We start from the raw sequence: 11,730 nt of genomic DNA on the forward strand, positions 1-11,730 counted from the left end.
CAGCGGGTTGAGCCACAGCCTGCAGCAAGCATCCCCTGCGAGAGCCAGTTCAAGTCCCGGCTGCTGCACTTCCCATCCAGCTCCCTGTTGAGTGTCCAGGGAAAGCAGTGGAGGCTGGCCCGAGGGCGTGGGCCCCTGCCACTCATGCGGGAGACCCAGATGGAGTTCCTGACTCCTAGCTTTGGTGTGGACCAGCCCCGACAGTCACGGCCACTTGGGGAGTGAACCAATGGATGGACGATCTCTCTCCCTGTCTTTCAAATAAATCAAACAAGTCATTTAAAACAAAAGGAACAGCCCAGTGCCTGGTACTTAGCAGGTGGCACAGCGTCACTTCCTTCCGTGGAACACAGGGGAGCTGAGAGGTGGAGGAGCCAGGAGCCCGAGTTCCGGGTGCAGCGCTCAGGGCCCCAACCTCCGGCAGCCCCCTCTCCCCGCCTGCTGTATACATTGCATCTTAATGTGCCCTCCTGCGCAGATCCCCAATTCACTGGACAAACAGCTGCCTTTGACCTTGCCCTGAGCCCCTCCGAGGGCACCCGGCCTGGAGATCCCCGTGCCCTCCCCTCCTGCTGCAGTACGGACCGCCCTGTCTCGTGTCTGCTTGCCCCAGCCCTAGGAGCCCTAACTGGTATTCCCGAGAGAGTGAGCACCTAGTAGGGCCACACACAGTAGGAGCGTGCAGCAGGAGCATGTGGTGGGAAGGCTCCCATGAGGCCCTTCTGAGCCCTGGACTCCTCCCTGCCTGCATTCCCTGGGCAGCCGGGTGTTTGTCCACTGAGCACCCGCTGGGTACTGGGCACTGCTCGGGGGCCGAGGAGCACAGAGCAGTTCTTTCTGTCTTTGTCCAGACACAAACATCTCCGCGCGGGTGCCAGGCTGGCCCCGCACACCGGGTGCCCGTGCTCCCGGAGACGCAGGCGATCACATTAGGCGAGCACCAGACACAGAGCTGGAAGCCCCTACCTGAGCTAGGACAGAGTCCTGCTTCCTGCCTGGTGCTAGGCCGAGCCAGGCAGTGGCTTTCCCTGAGCGCAGGTGCGCGCCCAGACCAGAGCTGGACCTACCGAGATGGGCCACGCCCTCTCCTTTCACAGGGAGAAGCCTCCAAGAAGCGGGGTGCCCCAGGCGGCCCAGGCAGACAGGAGGCACAGAGTGAGCCCCGCCCCCCACCCCGGGTGTAGGCTCCTCCCCGCAGGTCACCTGTGACTCCGTCTCTGGATCGGGAAGTTCTCAGCGGCTTAGGTGAACTCCCAGGAGGAAAGGAGCTTGAGAGCTTCCCCCCGTAAAAGGGGTCAGAGGTCATGACGAGGCAGCACCAGGTCGGCCACAGTGATGGGCACCCACCTGGCCATGGGGGTGCCAGCAGCGGCAGGACATGCAGTGGCCTGAACCTGAGCCAGGCGGACAGCAAGGGTGGCCTCGGAGACGCCACCGACAACAGAGGTGCAGACAGATGGAACGCACTGGCCGGTCTGGCAGTGAGCCTCCCGTCGCAGTGGGTATCCAAGCATGTGGCAAAAATCCCGGGGTAGGGGCTGGCGTTGTAGAGAGGCAGGTCAAGCTGCGGGCGTCTGTGACACCGGCATCCCCTATGGGCGCTGGGTCTCGTCCCAGCTGCTCCACTTCTGATCCAGCTCCCTGCTGCTGACCTGGGAAAGCAGTGGAGACAGCCCAAGCCCTGGGGCCCCTGCCACCCGCGTGGGACACGCGGATGAAGCTCCCAGCTCCTGGCTTTGGCCTTGTTCAGCATCTGGGGAGTGAACCAGCAGATGGAAGATTCTCCCGCCTCTCTCTGTCTCCTTCCCTGGCTTTCAAAATAAATAAATAAATCTGGGGAAAAAATGTATCGGAGTGCGATTCCCGCGTTGTGAGTGGGACCCGCAGAGGCAGCCTGGAGCAGGAACGGTGAGGAACGGCCCCTGTGAGGCGAGGCCAAGCAGCCAAGCAGGCGTTGAGTGGGGACGCAGCGACTCAGCAGGGGCCCAGCTGTCTGGCTCCCATCCCGCGCTCCCAGCCCTCTGCGACCCTGGACCAGGACGTCTCCGCCCACCCTGATGTCTCCACCCACCCAGATGTCTCCTCCTACCCTGAAGTCTCCGCCTACCCAGACATCTCCGCCCACCCTGATGTCTCCACCCACTCTGATGTCTCTGCCCACCCAGATGGCTCTGCCCACCCCAACATCTCCGCCCACTGTGACTTCTTGGCCCACCCCAACACCTGCTAAGGGTGGGGACAAGGATCTCAAGTTCAAGAGGCACTGAGCAGAGAGCACCCGGAGGACGCTGGGCCGCAGGCCCTCGGAGAAGCCCGGCGGGCAGAGCCCAAGGGTCACGACCCCCGGAGCCCACCCAGCTCAAGGTGGACTCTGCAGGTCGCGCCCACCCCACCCCTGCCCCGCTGCTGGGTACCTGTGGGGGCTGCGGCTCCCCACCTGGGAGAGGCCTCAGAGGGCACCGGCCTCCCCGCTGCCCGCCTAACATTTTCTATTTAAATGCAAATTTTGACTTTTCACTTGGCAGCTAGCAAAAGTTTTTTGCACCAGAATGAGGGTCACGATAATAATTTATCCACGGGCCTTTTTCTCACAATTATTATTTGTTCAAGGGAGCAGAGGCCCCAGAGTCGCGAGCAGTGCTCGGGCCAGGAACCGCACACGCATCAGCCCGCAGGCGTCAGGGTAGGGGTCCTGGCCGCGGTGCGGGGTACAAGGTGAGTGAGGAGAGCCCGCCCCCACGCAGAGGCGTGCCCAGGGGAGACTGGTATTTGCTCAACTCTGAGCCCTGTGCAGGGGGTTGGGGGGGGCTGCACACTCTAAGTCCCTCACAAGCTGGGTCTGAGCTCACGTCTCTGGGAGCTCCCGCCCGATGGCAGGGGACAACCCCGGGCGGCACATGCTCTGCTCAGCACAAGGCTCCCGACCAGACTCCTGAGTCAGCTGAGAAGAAGTCTGGGAAGGCTTCCTGGAGGAGGTGACGGCTGTTGGTGATCTTCAAATGCGCGCCGCCAGGGAGAGCGTCCATCAGCGCAAGGGGCAGGGGTGGGAAAGTCGGGGTGCCCATGGCGCCACATAGGCCCGGGGTTGGGGGGCAGCAGGCAGGCGAGCACCTCCAACACTCCAGCCAAGGAAGGGGGCCCGGCCGGGGAGGAGCAGTGCGGTGTTTCACGCCTGCGTCTCTGTCCCCTGTGGATTTGCGTGCCTGGGATCCACTGGGAACCTAGATCTAAACCACCCTGAAGGCTGTCCACGCCCTCTCGGGAAGATGGCGAGAGAGTCCCAGGCAGAGGCCCGGAACCTGCAGAGAGAATGGCTGGGGGCTGGGGGCTGGCTGGGGGGGGTCTGTCACCCACGCCACCTTGCTCATGGTTCACAGCCCGGCCTCCTTCCTGTCCCTGAAACAATCCGCCCCGTCCCCTGCCTCAGGCCTCCGTGCCTGCTGTTCCCTCTCTCTGGACGGCTGTTCCCGCAGCTCAGCCGACGGCTCCCCCTGCCCCCCCTCACGCTGTGCAGTCAGCTGCAGCTGCGTTGCTAGGAGCTGGGGGGGGCTCGGCCTTGGGGCTCAGTGCACCTGCTCCCTGCGCCCGGTGCCTCTCACTGCCAGTCCACTGGCCCGGGCTTACTCTCAAGGTGGTGGCAGAGGGGTCCCAAGAGGGCCAACGAGGAGGCCAGAGCTGCTGGGGTCTTCTGTTGGAGCCAGGTCCAGGCCAAGGCCAAAGTCACAAGGTCAGGTCCAGATTCAAGAGATGGGATTGGCCTCTGCATCCGCAGGGTGCTGAGCTGCAAGGGGCAGCGGCTGTGGGAGGGGGATGGGCCGGGGACAGCTTCCCAATCAACCAACCCCAGCTTCCCGAGCGCCCTCCCTGAGCAGCGCCCGCCAGCTCCGTCACTCGGCCGCTCCGGGGTTCTTGCCCAAGCGCACTTTGCTGAAACGTGTGTCCCTTTATTTCATTCAAGAATCCAAGGATAGGGGAAGAAAAGGAGGTGGCGACAGACACAGGGCGATCTTTCATCGGCTGGTTCACTCCCCAGATGCCTGCAGCAGCCAGGGCCAGGGGTCCATGCACATGAGCCCTTGAGCCGCCACCCGCTGCCCTCCGGGGTGCACATGAGCAGGAAGCCGGACCTGGGAGCAGAGCTGAGGCTGAAGCCAGGAGGCGGGGGTCCCAAGGGGCGGTTTCAAACGCTGGCCCTGCTTACCCCCTTGGTCTTCCTCGCCACGTTCCTCCAGGGTTATCATCGTCTTTAGTTCCTGCTGGCCCCGTGGGACTGGAAGCTCCCGAGGGAGGGGTTCAGAAAGCACGGTGGTCTCCGCTCCTCCAGACCCCTCCCTTCTCCCCCCACCCCCGCCCTGCACCAACAAACTCAGCCAGATGCACCCCAGGGGAGGTGGCGGGGCTGCTGTGCCCCGTCTGGAAGCTTCCTCTTCGCAGCAAGGGGTCTGGGGGCTCGGCCCAGCCAGGACCACTCTGCCAGCCCTCAGAGGGCCCCTGAGCCCTGAGCATGGGGCAGGCCCCCAACCTGCACCCCCACCCCCCCCACCCCCGATTCCTGGGACCGCTCCGAGGGGGCTGCTGTTTGTCTCATAATTGCATCCGAATGCAAATGGCTCTGCCAGTGTGAATATGTTAAAGCCTGTGTGATCAGCAACCACGGCGCAAGGGAGGGGCGGGAGGGGCTGTGAGGACCCTGGGGACACCAGGAGCTCACCAAGAAGGGCGTGTCCCCCCCTCCCCGGGGCCAAGAGAAGGCAGAGGCTGTGGGGTCTGCCGGGGGGCACTCTCCAAGCCAGTCACCTGCCAGGTGGGGCTGGCTGTGGGGGGTGGGGTGGAGAAGAGGCGGGGCCCGGGACTCCAGGGGGCTGGGGTGTGTGGGGGTGGGGTGGGAGGGTGCTCACACCTCCCCACACCCACCCCTTCCTGCTTTCCTTCTCTGGACACTAAATCCTCTCCTTAAGACACAGCCACCCCGTGGGGCCGTGGCAAGTTCTGGGCCCACAAGGGGGAACCCAAGGTATGAGTCAAGTGTCCCTCAGTCCCGGGGGGCCCAAGGGACGGGGAGGGGACAGGAAGGCCAGCAAGGTGCAGCAGGTAAGCCCCATGGCTCCGGCTGTTTCAAAGGCAGGGCTGCCTGGATAGGTGAGGAGTGGAGAGAGGAGAGGATGGGGGATGGAGGCTGAGTGCCAGGACCCACGGGGAGCTCACGGAGGACAAGCAGCCAGCAGGACTAGGGCTGGGGCTGGGGCCACACAGGTCAGTGTCTACACAGCTCCCACAACCCCAGAGCACCAGCCCTGCGTGCCCCTAACTCCGCAGCCATCAGCTCTGCCCGCAGCCCTGTGACAGCTTGGGTGGGGGGGCGGTCCACAGCCAGGGACGGGATTGGTGGCCACAAAGCCAAATCCTCTCGGCTTGTCTGCGCTCTCCCCCCACCAAGCAGCCCCCACGTGAGCTCCACGGAGCCTGGTGTTGGGAGAGGTAACCCAGGCCAGGCGCAGCCTGGCAGGTGCACACCACTGTCCAGGTTCAAGACCCAACTTCAGCCCTGCTTCGGGATCTGCCAGCCCCAGCTCAGACAGACTCAGGGGAGGTCATGTTGTCCAGCCCCCTGCCTCCCTGCAGGCAGGAAGAGAGGGGAGCAAGAAACCCCAGACATCCTTGCAGACGTCGACACAGCCCACCGATGTGCGGACCTCACCACGTGGCTCTGGCCCCCTCCCTCTGTCTGGGGGGCACCTGGAGAAGCGACTTGGGGTCCAAGGTACAAGACATCTGAGAGGGACCCTGTGCTGGCCTCCCCTGGCACCCGGAGCAACCTGGCTCAGAGTTCAGCCCCGGTGCCGAGCCCCTCGGCACACAGTAGGTGCTCCATGGACTTTATCCGGTGTGTGTGCAAAGCACTGGGTCATCCCCAAGTGCGGGGAGATGGCCCAGCTCCCCCTCTTACATCCATACGTAAATGTTGAAATTTTAAAAACTGCTCCCTCCGTCCCGTCCCTGGGTCTCCCTTGCAAGGGCCGAGGACCGGGCGGCTGTGCCAAGCGCAGCCCCACTGTGAGCCGCTGATAAGACGGCCTGGGGCTGGGGAATGCAGGCGGCTTGTCCATCAGCCCATTAAACACCATTCTTACAAGGTTTGCTTATCCACCCCCCCTTTCATTAATACGCAGGGTGAATAGAACGCGGAATAAAACCCAGCCTTTCCCGCACAATCGCCAATTGAAAGGTAACTGTCAACAGAAAGATCCAGGCAACAAAGGAGCCGAGGCAGCGCTTAGCAAATGATTTTCGGCTTGTCATCTCCATGGGCCGTGTTTCCCAGAGATTGTGGGCTAGGGGGTGTGTGCTCTCGCCCCCTCCTCCTTTGAATAGCATTTATTACCATGCTTTAAAAAAAAAGTGTGTGTGTGTCTTGTTTTTTCCCCAAGTTCTCCTGGGTCTCCCCAGCTGCGTTCCCTAAACATTAAATGAGATCAAATAAGATGCTGCACAGATCAGAGAGGCCAGAGAGGGGGAGACGCGAGGTGCAAGGGGCAGGACCTGGGGCTCAGCACAGGGGAGGTGGCGGCCACAGCTCTTGCTCTGGGGGCGGAGATGAGTGACAAGTCCTTGGCTCAGGGCGTGCCTCTCCCCCGCTGCCCTCAGGGGTCAGTGTCCAGCCTCCTCCAGCTCTCTGGGCCCCGAGCAGTCACACAAGGGGGCTTCAGGTCTGCAAAGCTGGGGCGCCCACTTGTTAGGGAGCAGGGCCCATGCAGCTGAGTCACGCGGTGACAGCTCATCCCTCGATGGCTCCAAGGGGGAAAGGGACCCGGAATGAAGGGGCGGAGCCGCCAAGCACCTGCGTGTCAGTTGCGGCATCAGCACACATGTGTCAGCTGAGGCGTCAGCTCTCGCTGTCCACTTCCCCCGGTGGAAGGACTCGCCCTTGGAGGGAGCACTTGCTCCCCCGTCCTCTCAGAGGCGATGCACATCACCAGCAGGCAAGGTGACCCCTGGGAGACTCAGCTACAGCGAGGCAGGCCTCATTTCTCTCATCTCTCCCCTCACTGTAACTCTACCTCTCAAATAAATAAGTAAATAATCTTTTAAAAAGTTATTTAAAAAAAGAGTTACACAGAGAAGGAGAGGCAGAGAGAGAGAGAGAGAGAGAGAGGGAGGGAGAGAGAGGTCTTCCATCCGCTGGTTCACTCCCCAATTGGCTGCAATGGCCAGAGCTGCGCCAATCCCAAGCCAGGAGCCAGGAGCTTTCTCTGGGTCCCACGCGCAGATGCAGGGGCCCAATGACTTGGGCCATCTTCCACTGCTTTCCCAGGCCACAGCAGAGAGCTGGATTGGAAGAAAGTAGGGTCAGGCTCTGTGGCGTAGTGGGCTAAGCCTCTGCCTGCGGCACCAGCATCCCATATGGGCACCTGTTCATGTCCCTGCTGCTCCTCTTCTGATCCAGCTCCCTGCTGACAGCCTGGGAAAGAAGTGGAAGATGACCCAAGTACCTGGGCCCCTGCACCCATGTGGGAGACCCAGATGGAGTCTGGCTTAACCTAGCTTTGGCCTGGCCCTACCCCAGCTGCTATGATCTTAGGGGGGAGTGGACCAGAGGATGGAAGACCTCTCTCTCTTGCAAATACACTGAAAATAAATGAATGGATGACTTTAAAAAAAAAAAAAAAGCAAACACAATCACATACCCCAGCAACCGCCACCCCTCCCCGGCCTCTGTCTTGGAGAAACGAAGACTGGTGCCCACGTGACAGCCCAGATGCAAGCCATCATGGGAGTTTCCCGGGCCATGGCCGAGAGCTGGGAGCCACCCAGCTGGCCTGCACAGGTGACCGGGTCAGCAGCAGCCCGTGGGGAGCGTCCACAGAGTCGGAGATGCACAGCGGCCCCGGGGGGAGGTCCCTGGAAAACCAGGCAGGCCCACAAGCACGCAAAGCCCAGGCAGTTCCGCCCGGCCCAGTTCCATTTCCACAGCACCCCTGAAATAGCAGTGAACGAGGGGGGCGGGGTCAGCAGGCACTCAGGAGCCAGGAGTGACCCGGGAGGAGACGGCAAGGCTTTGCAAGTTGACGGTGTCCTTGTCAACACTCAGGTTGTCACACGGGTCTATGGTTTTGCGGGCTACGCCCACGTGGAAGCAGCCGCTGCCCTCCGGTCTGAGTACCCCACCCCACCCCACCCCTGCTCATGACGGCGGAGCTTGACCGAGATGGGCAAAGAGGCACAGGGGCCCCCAGGACACCGGGCAGAGGCAGCGGCCACCACCACGCAGTGGCCAGGCCCCCGCCTCAGCCTCTGGCTCCTGGGCGTCTGTCACTCTCGGCCCAGTGGAGGCCCCAGGCATGGGGGCCTTGTCCAGAACCACAGTCCCTCTGTCAGGACGAAGCATTCCCAGTCCGCAGGGGGAGGCAGCACACAGGTCCCTGCTGAGACTGTTGCCCTGTGATGCCGCGTGTCCCAGGATGGAGGGCAGATGGGGGGGGGGGTGCGCTCTGGGGTGTGGCTTCACACACCAGTACAGGGGCCACGTGGCTTGCTCCAGCCAGCCTGGGCACAGGAGGAGCCGCTGCCCCGAGGCCATCACCCATGGCTGTGTCCTCTCTGCCCAGGCACCATGCAAAGGGCATTAGGCTCCACCTGTCATTCACCCCTGCAGGGCGAGAGCCGTCACAGCCTGGGCCCCGCCCCACTGCAAGGGCACCAGGACGTGGGCACTGCTATTATTCCTGGTTTGCAGTGGGGGAAACTGAGGCACTGAGCCCCAGGTCACACAGTTGGGACACAGACCACAGCTCTGGCACCTGCGCCCCCCACCCCACCCCAGGCCACCAGCTGCCCGCTGACACTGGCTGATGGACACACACTATGAGCAGGTGCCATGGGTGGTGGGACAGACCCTCAGCAGGGACAGAGGTCAAGACATGGCTTCAGACACCCACATCCCACACCGGAGGTCCTGGGTTCGAGTCCCAGCCCTGCTCCGGATCCCAGCCCCCTGGAGGCAGCAGGGCATGGCTCAAGTAGTCAGATCTCTGCCACTCACACGGAAAATCCAGTTTTTTTTGTTTTGTGCCTGCTGGCTCCAGCTTGGCCCAGCCCTGATCTCTGTCCGCCTTTCAAATAAATATAAAGAAATTTCAAAATGATCTAAAGTCTCAGCGGGCTGGCTGCTCCACGCAGAGAACAAGAAGCTGACGTCAGCCATTGTCCTCCACCCACACTCAGGTGAGTAAACTGAGGCACACAGAGAGGAAAACCTGAGACTGGACTCCAGCGCCCTGGGCACGCGGGTCAGCCCCTACCCGGGTCTCTGTCCACAGGCCAGGAGCCTCTGAGGGCACCGACAGGAGGGCCACGGACCTCCCTCGGACCTCCGCGCCCCAGCCCCTGCCCGGCTGGGCCCACCTGGTGCCTCTGACTCCGGGGCCAGCAGCCCCTGGCCACTACAGGGGTCTCCGGGTCCCCGCATCCCGGAGGCCCCGCCCCCGGCGCCCTATACGCCAATCCCTTGGCCCCGAGGCTCCACCTGCCCACCCACTTCCTGGGAGGCTCAGCCAATGGGAGGTTCCGAGGGTGGCTGGGGGCGGGATAAAGGGAGGAGCTCTCCACAGTCTTCCGTGGGTCTCCGGCGGCCCTGTTTGCGTCTCACGAGGGGCTCCGGGCCTTCCTTTGACTGCCAGTAACTGTCCGTCTGCGGCGGCCTCGGCTCCTCCGCCCTCCCTGGAAGAAGAGCCTGCCGTTAAACCCCTTCGCTTGGCGTTGCGGGTGAGGGCTCTGCTCTCCCGAGTCGGGGCCTGTGTCTGGCCCCTGGCCCCTCGGGCGCTGACACCCAGGCCCCAGGTCACTCACGGCCGCCGTCCTGGTTCCGTGCACGTCAGATTGTTGGGCCCCGGTGGGTGCGTCCGCGAGGGTGTTCCCGGGAGAGATGGGCCCTGGGATCCTGGGATGGGTGGCCCCGGGGAAGCAGCGGCCAGTCCACCGGGAGCGAGGCTGGCAAGAGACGATGGCGCAGGACTGGACTTTGCCTGCCCTAGGGGCTCCCTGGGACCGAATCCTCTGCCGCCCCCTCGCCCCGGCTCCGTCTGCAGGCCCTCAGCCCTGGCTCCGGCGTTCCTGGGCCTCCGGCGCTGGCGTGGCAGATCCTGGACCTCTCCAGCTCCCTAGTCACGTGGGCCAAAGCCTTTCCGTCCATCTCCTTGATAGATGACAGATAGGTGATAGACAAGTCAGCAAGTGGATGGATGGATGGATGGATGGAGAAATAGGCAGATTCGTAGGTAGATAAATGGATGGATGCACAGCTAGATACACACATAGATGGTAAATACTAGGTAGAGAAAAGTGGTAGATGACCGGTGGACAGACCAGTAGATGGATCCGCAGGTCGGTAGGTGGAGAAATGGATGGCCGAGGGGATATCTGTGATCGGCTGCTGTGCGAACATCCAGTGACTTCGGCAAAGCCGGGTGATGCGGTGTCTCAATGCCGTCAAATGCTGCCCCCCTCGGTCCCTGCAGGACGTGTGAAGCTGCCACGGCCTGCACAGTGCGGTGCCCTGCCTCTCTGCACCTGCTTCTCTTCCCAAGTGCATGCGCTCCAAACTCACAGCGGGAGCTGGGCTGGGGTCAGTCCACGCCGGCGACGCTGCCGTGTGTGGCCATCACCGAGCGCTCTGCACTGGACGGAGCTGCACCGGCCCAAGTGTCCTCTCACCCCACAGCCACCGCAGACACACGGGCAAGCCACGGCCTGTCGGCAGCCGGGGAGCCACTGCCTCTGGTTTCAGGGACCGCTGTCCCGTGCCAGGCCTGCTGTCCCATGGCCATGGCTGTGTAGCCTGGTGGCTTTTTCTCCGGAGAACCCTGACCAGTGCACCTGCCTTCCTGGTCCGAGGTGCGTGTTGGCTCCTCAGCTCCGGACACGGAGTTCTAGGAGTTTCCACTTCATCCTGGGGACGACAAGAGGCAAAGCCAAGCCTCATCCTACCCTCCCGGCTCTGGGGGACACCAGGGGCCCGTCCAAGCCCCTCGCTGAAATCCCAGGGACCCCTGACTCGCCAGTAATCAGCACTGTCATTGATTGAGTGCCTACTGTATGCCCTGTGTGCTAAGTGGCCCCCAGGCCTGGCCTCACTGAGTTCTCCCCACCCGCTCTTGATGCAGGCGCAGTTAGCATCCGCGCTGCTCAGCCCAGGTCACAGGAACCCCGAAACTGACTCGCTTGCCCCTGGAATTTGATGTCATGCCTGCAAGACCCTGAATCTGTTTCCCTAACCACCTCCCTCCCCAGTGATCAGTCACACAGATTTGGGAAAGAGGTGTTGCAGTCCTACTGGGTGTTGAGCAGTGAACACACAGCTGCAGCTCTGTGGCCTCGGTGGCTTGGATGTGGGGGCTGGAGGAGCAGAGGAGTGAAGGCGGGCAGTGTCCCGGGGCCAAGGGAGGCCGGGAAAGGTGGGGGAGGGATCCTGAGCAGCTGTGTGAGCGGTGACCATGGCAAAGCAGGGAGCGGACAGAGGCGGCACTGGGCGGTGGCAAAGAGGCCCCTCGGGATGCCACGGCCAGGTCCACTCAGGTCCCGGTCCCGCTTCCGACCCAGCTCCCTGCTGGTGCGCACCCTGGGAGGCAGCAGGTGGTGGCGCAAGTCCTGCCCCCCACGTGGGGGACCTGGATTTTGTCCTGGGCTCCCGACTTGAACTTGTTGGACTGTTGGACGCTTTTGAGGAGTGAACCA

Source organism: Oryctolagus cuniculus, chromosome 21 (assembly GCF_964237555.1).
Source record: "Oryctolagus cuniculus chromosome 21, mOryCun1.1, whole genome shotgun sequence".
Classification (NCBI taxonomy): domain Eukaryota; kingdom Metazoa; phylum Chordata; class Mammalia; order Lagomorpha; family Leporidae; genus Oryctolagus; species Oryctolagus cuniculus.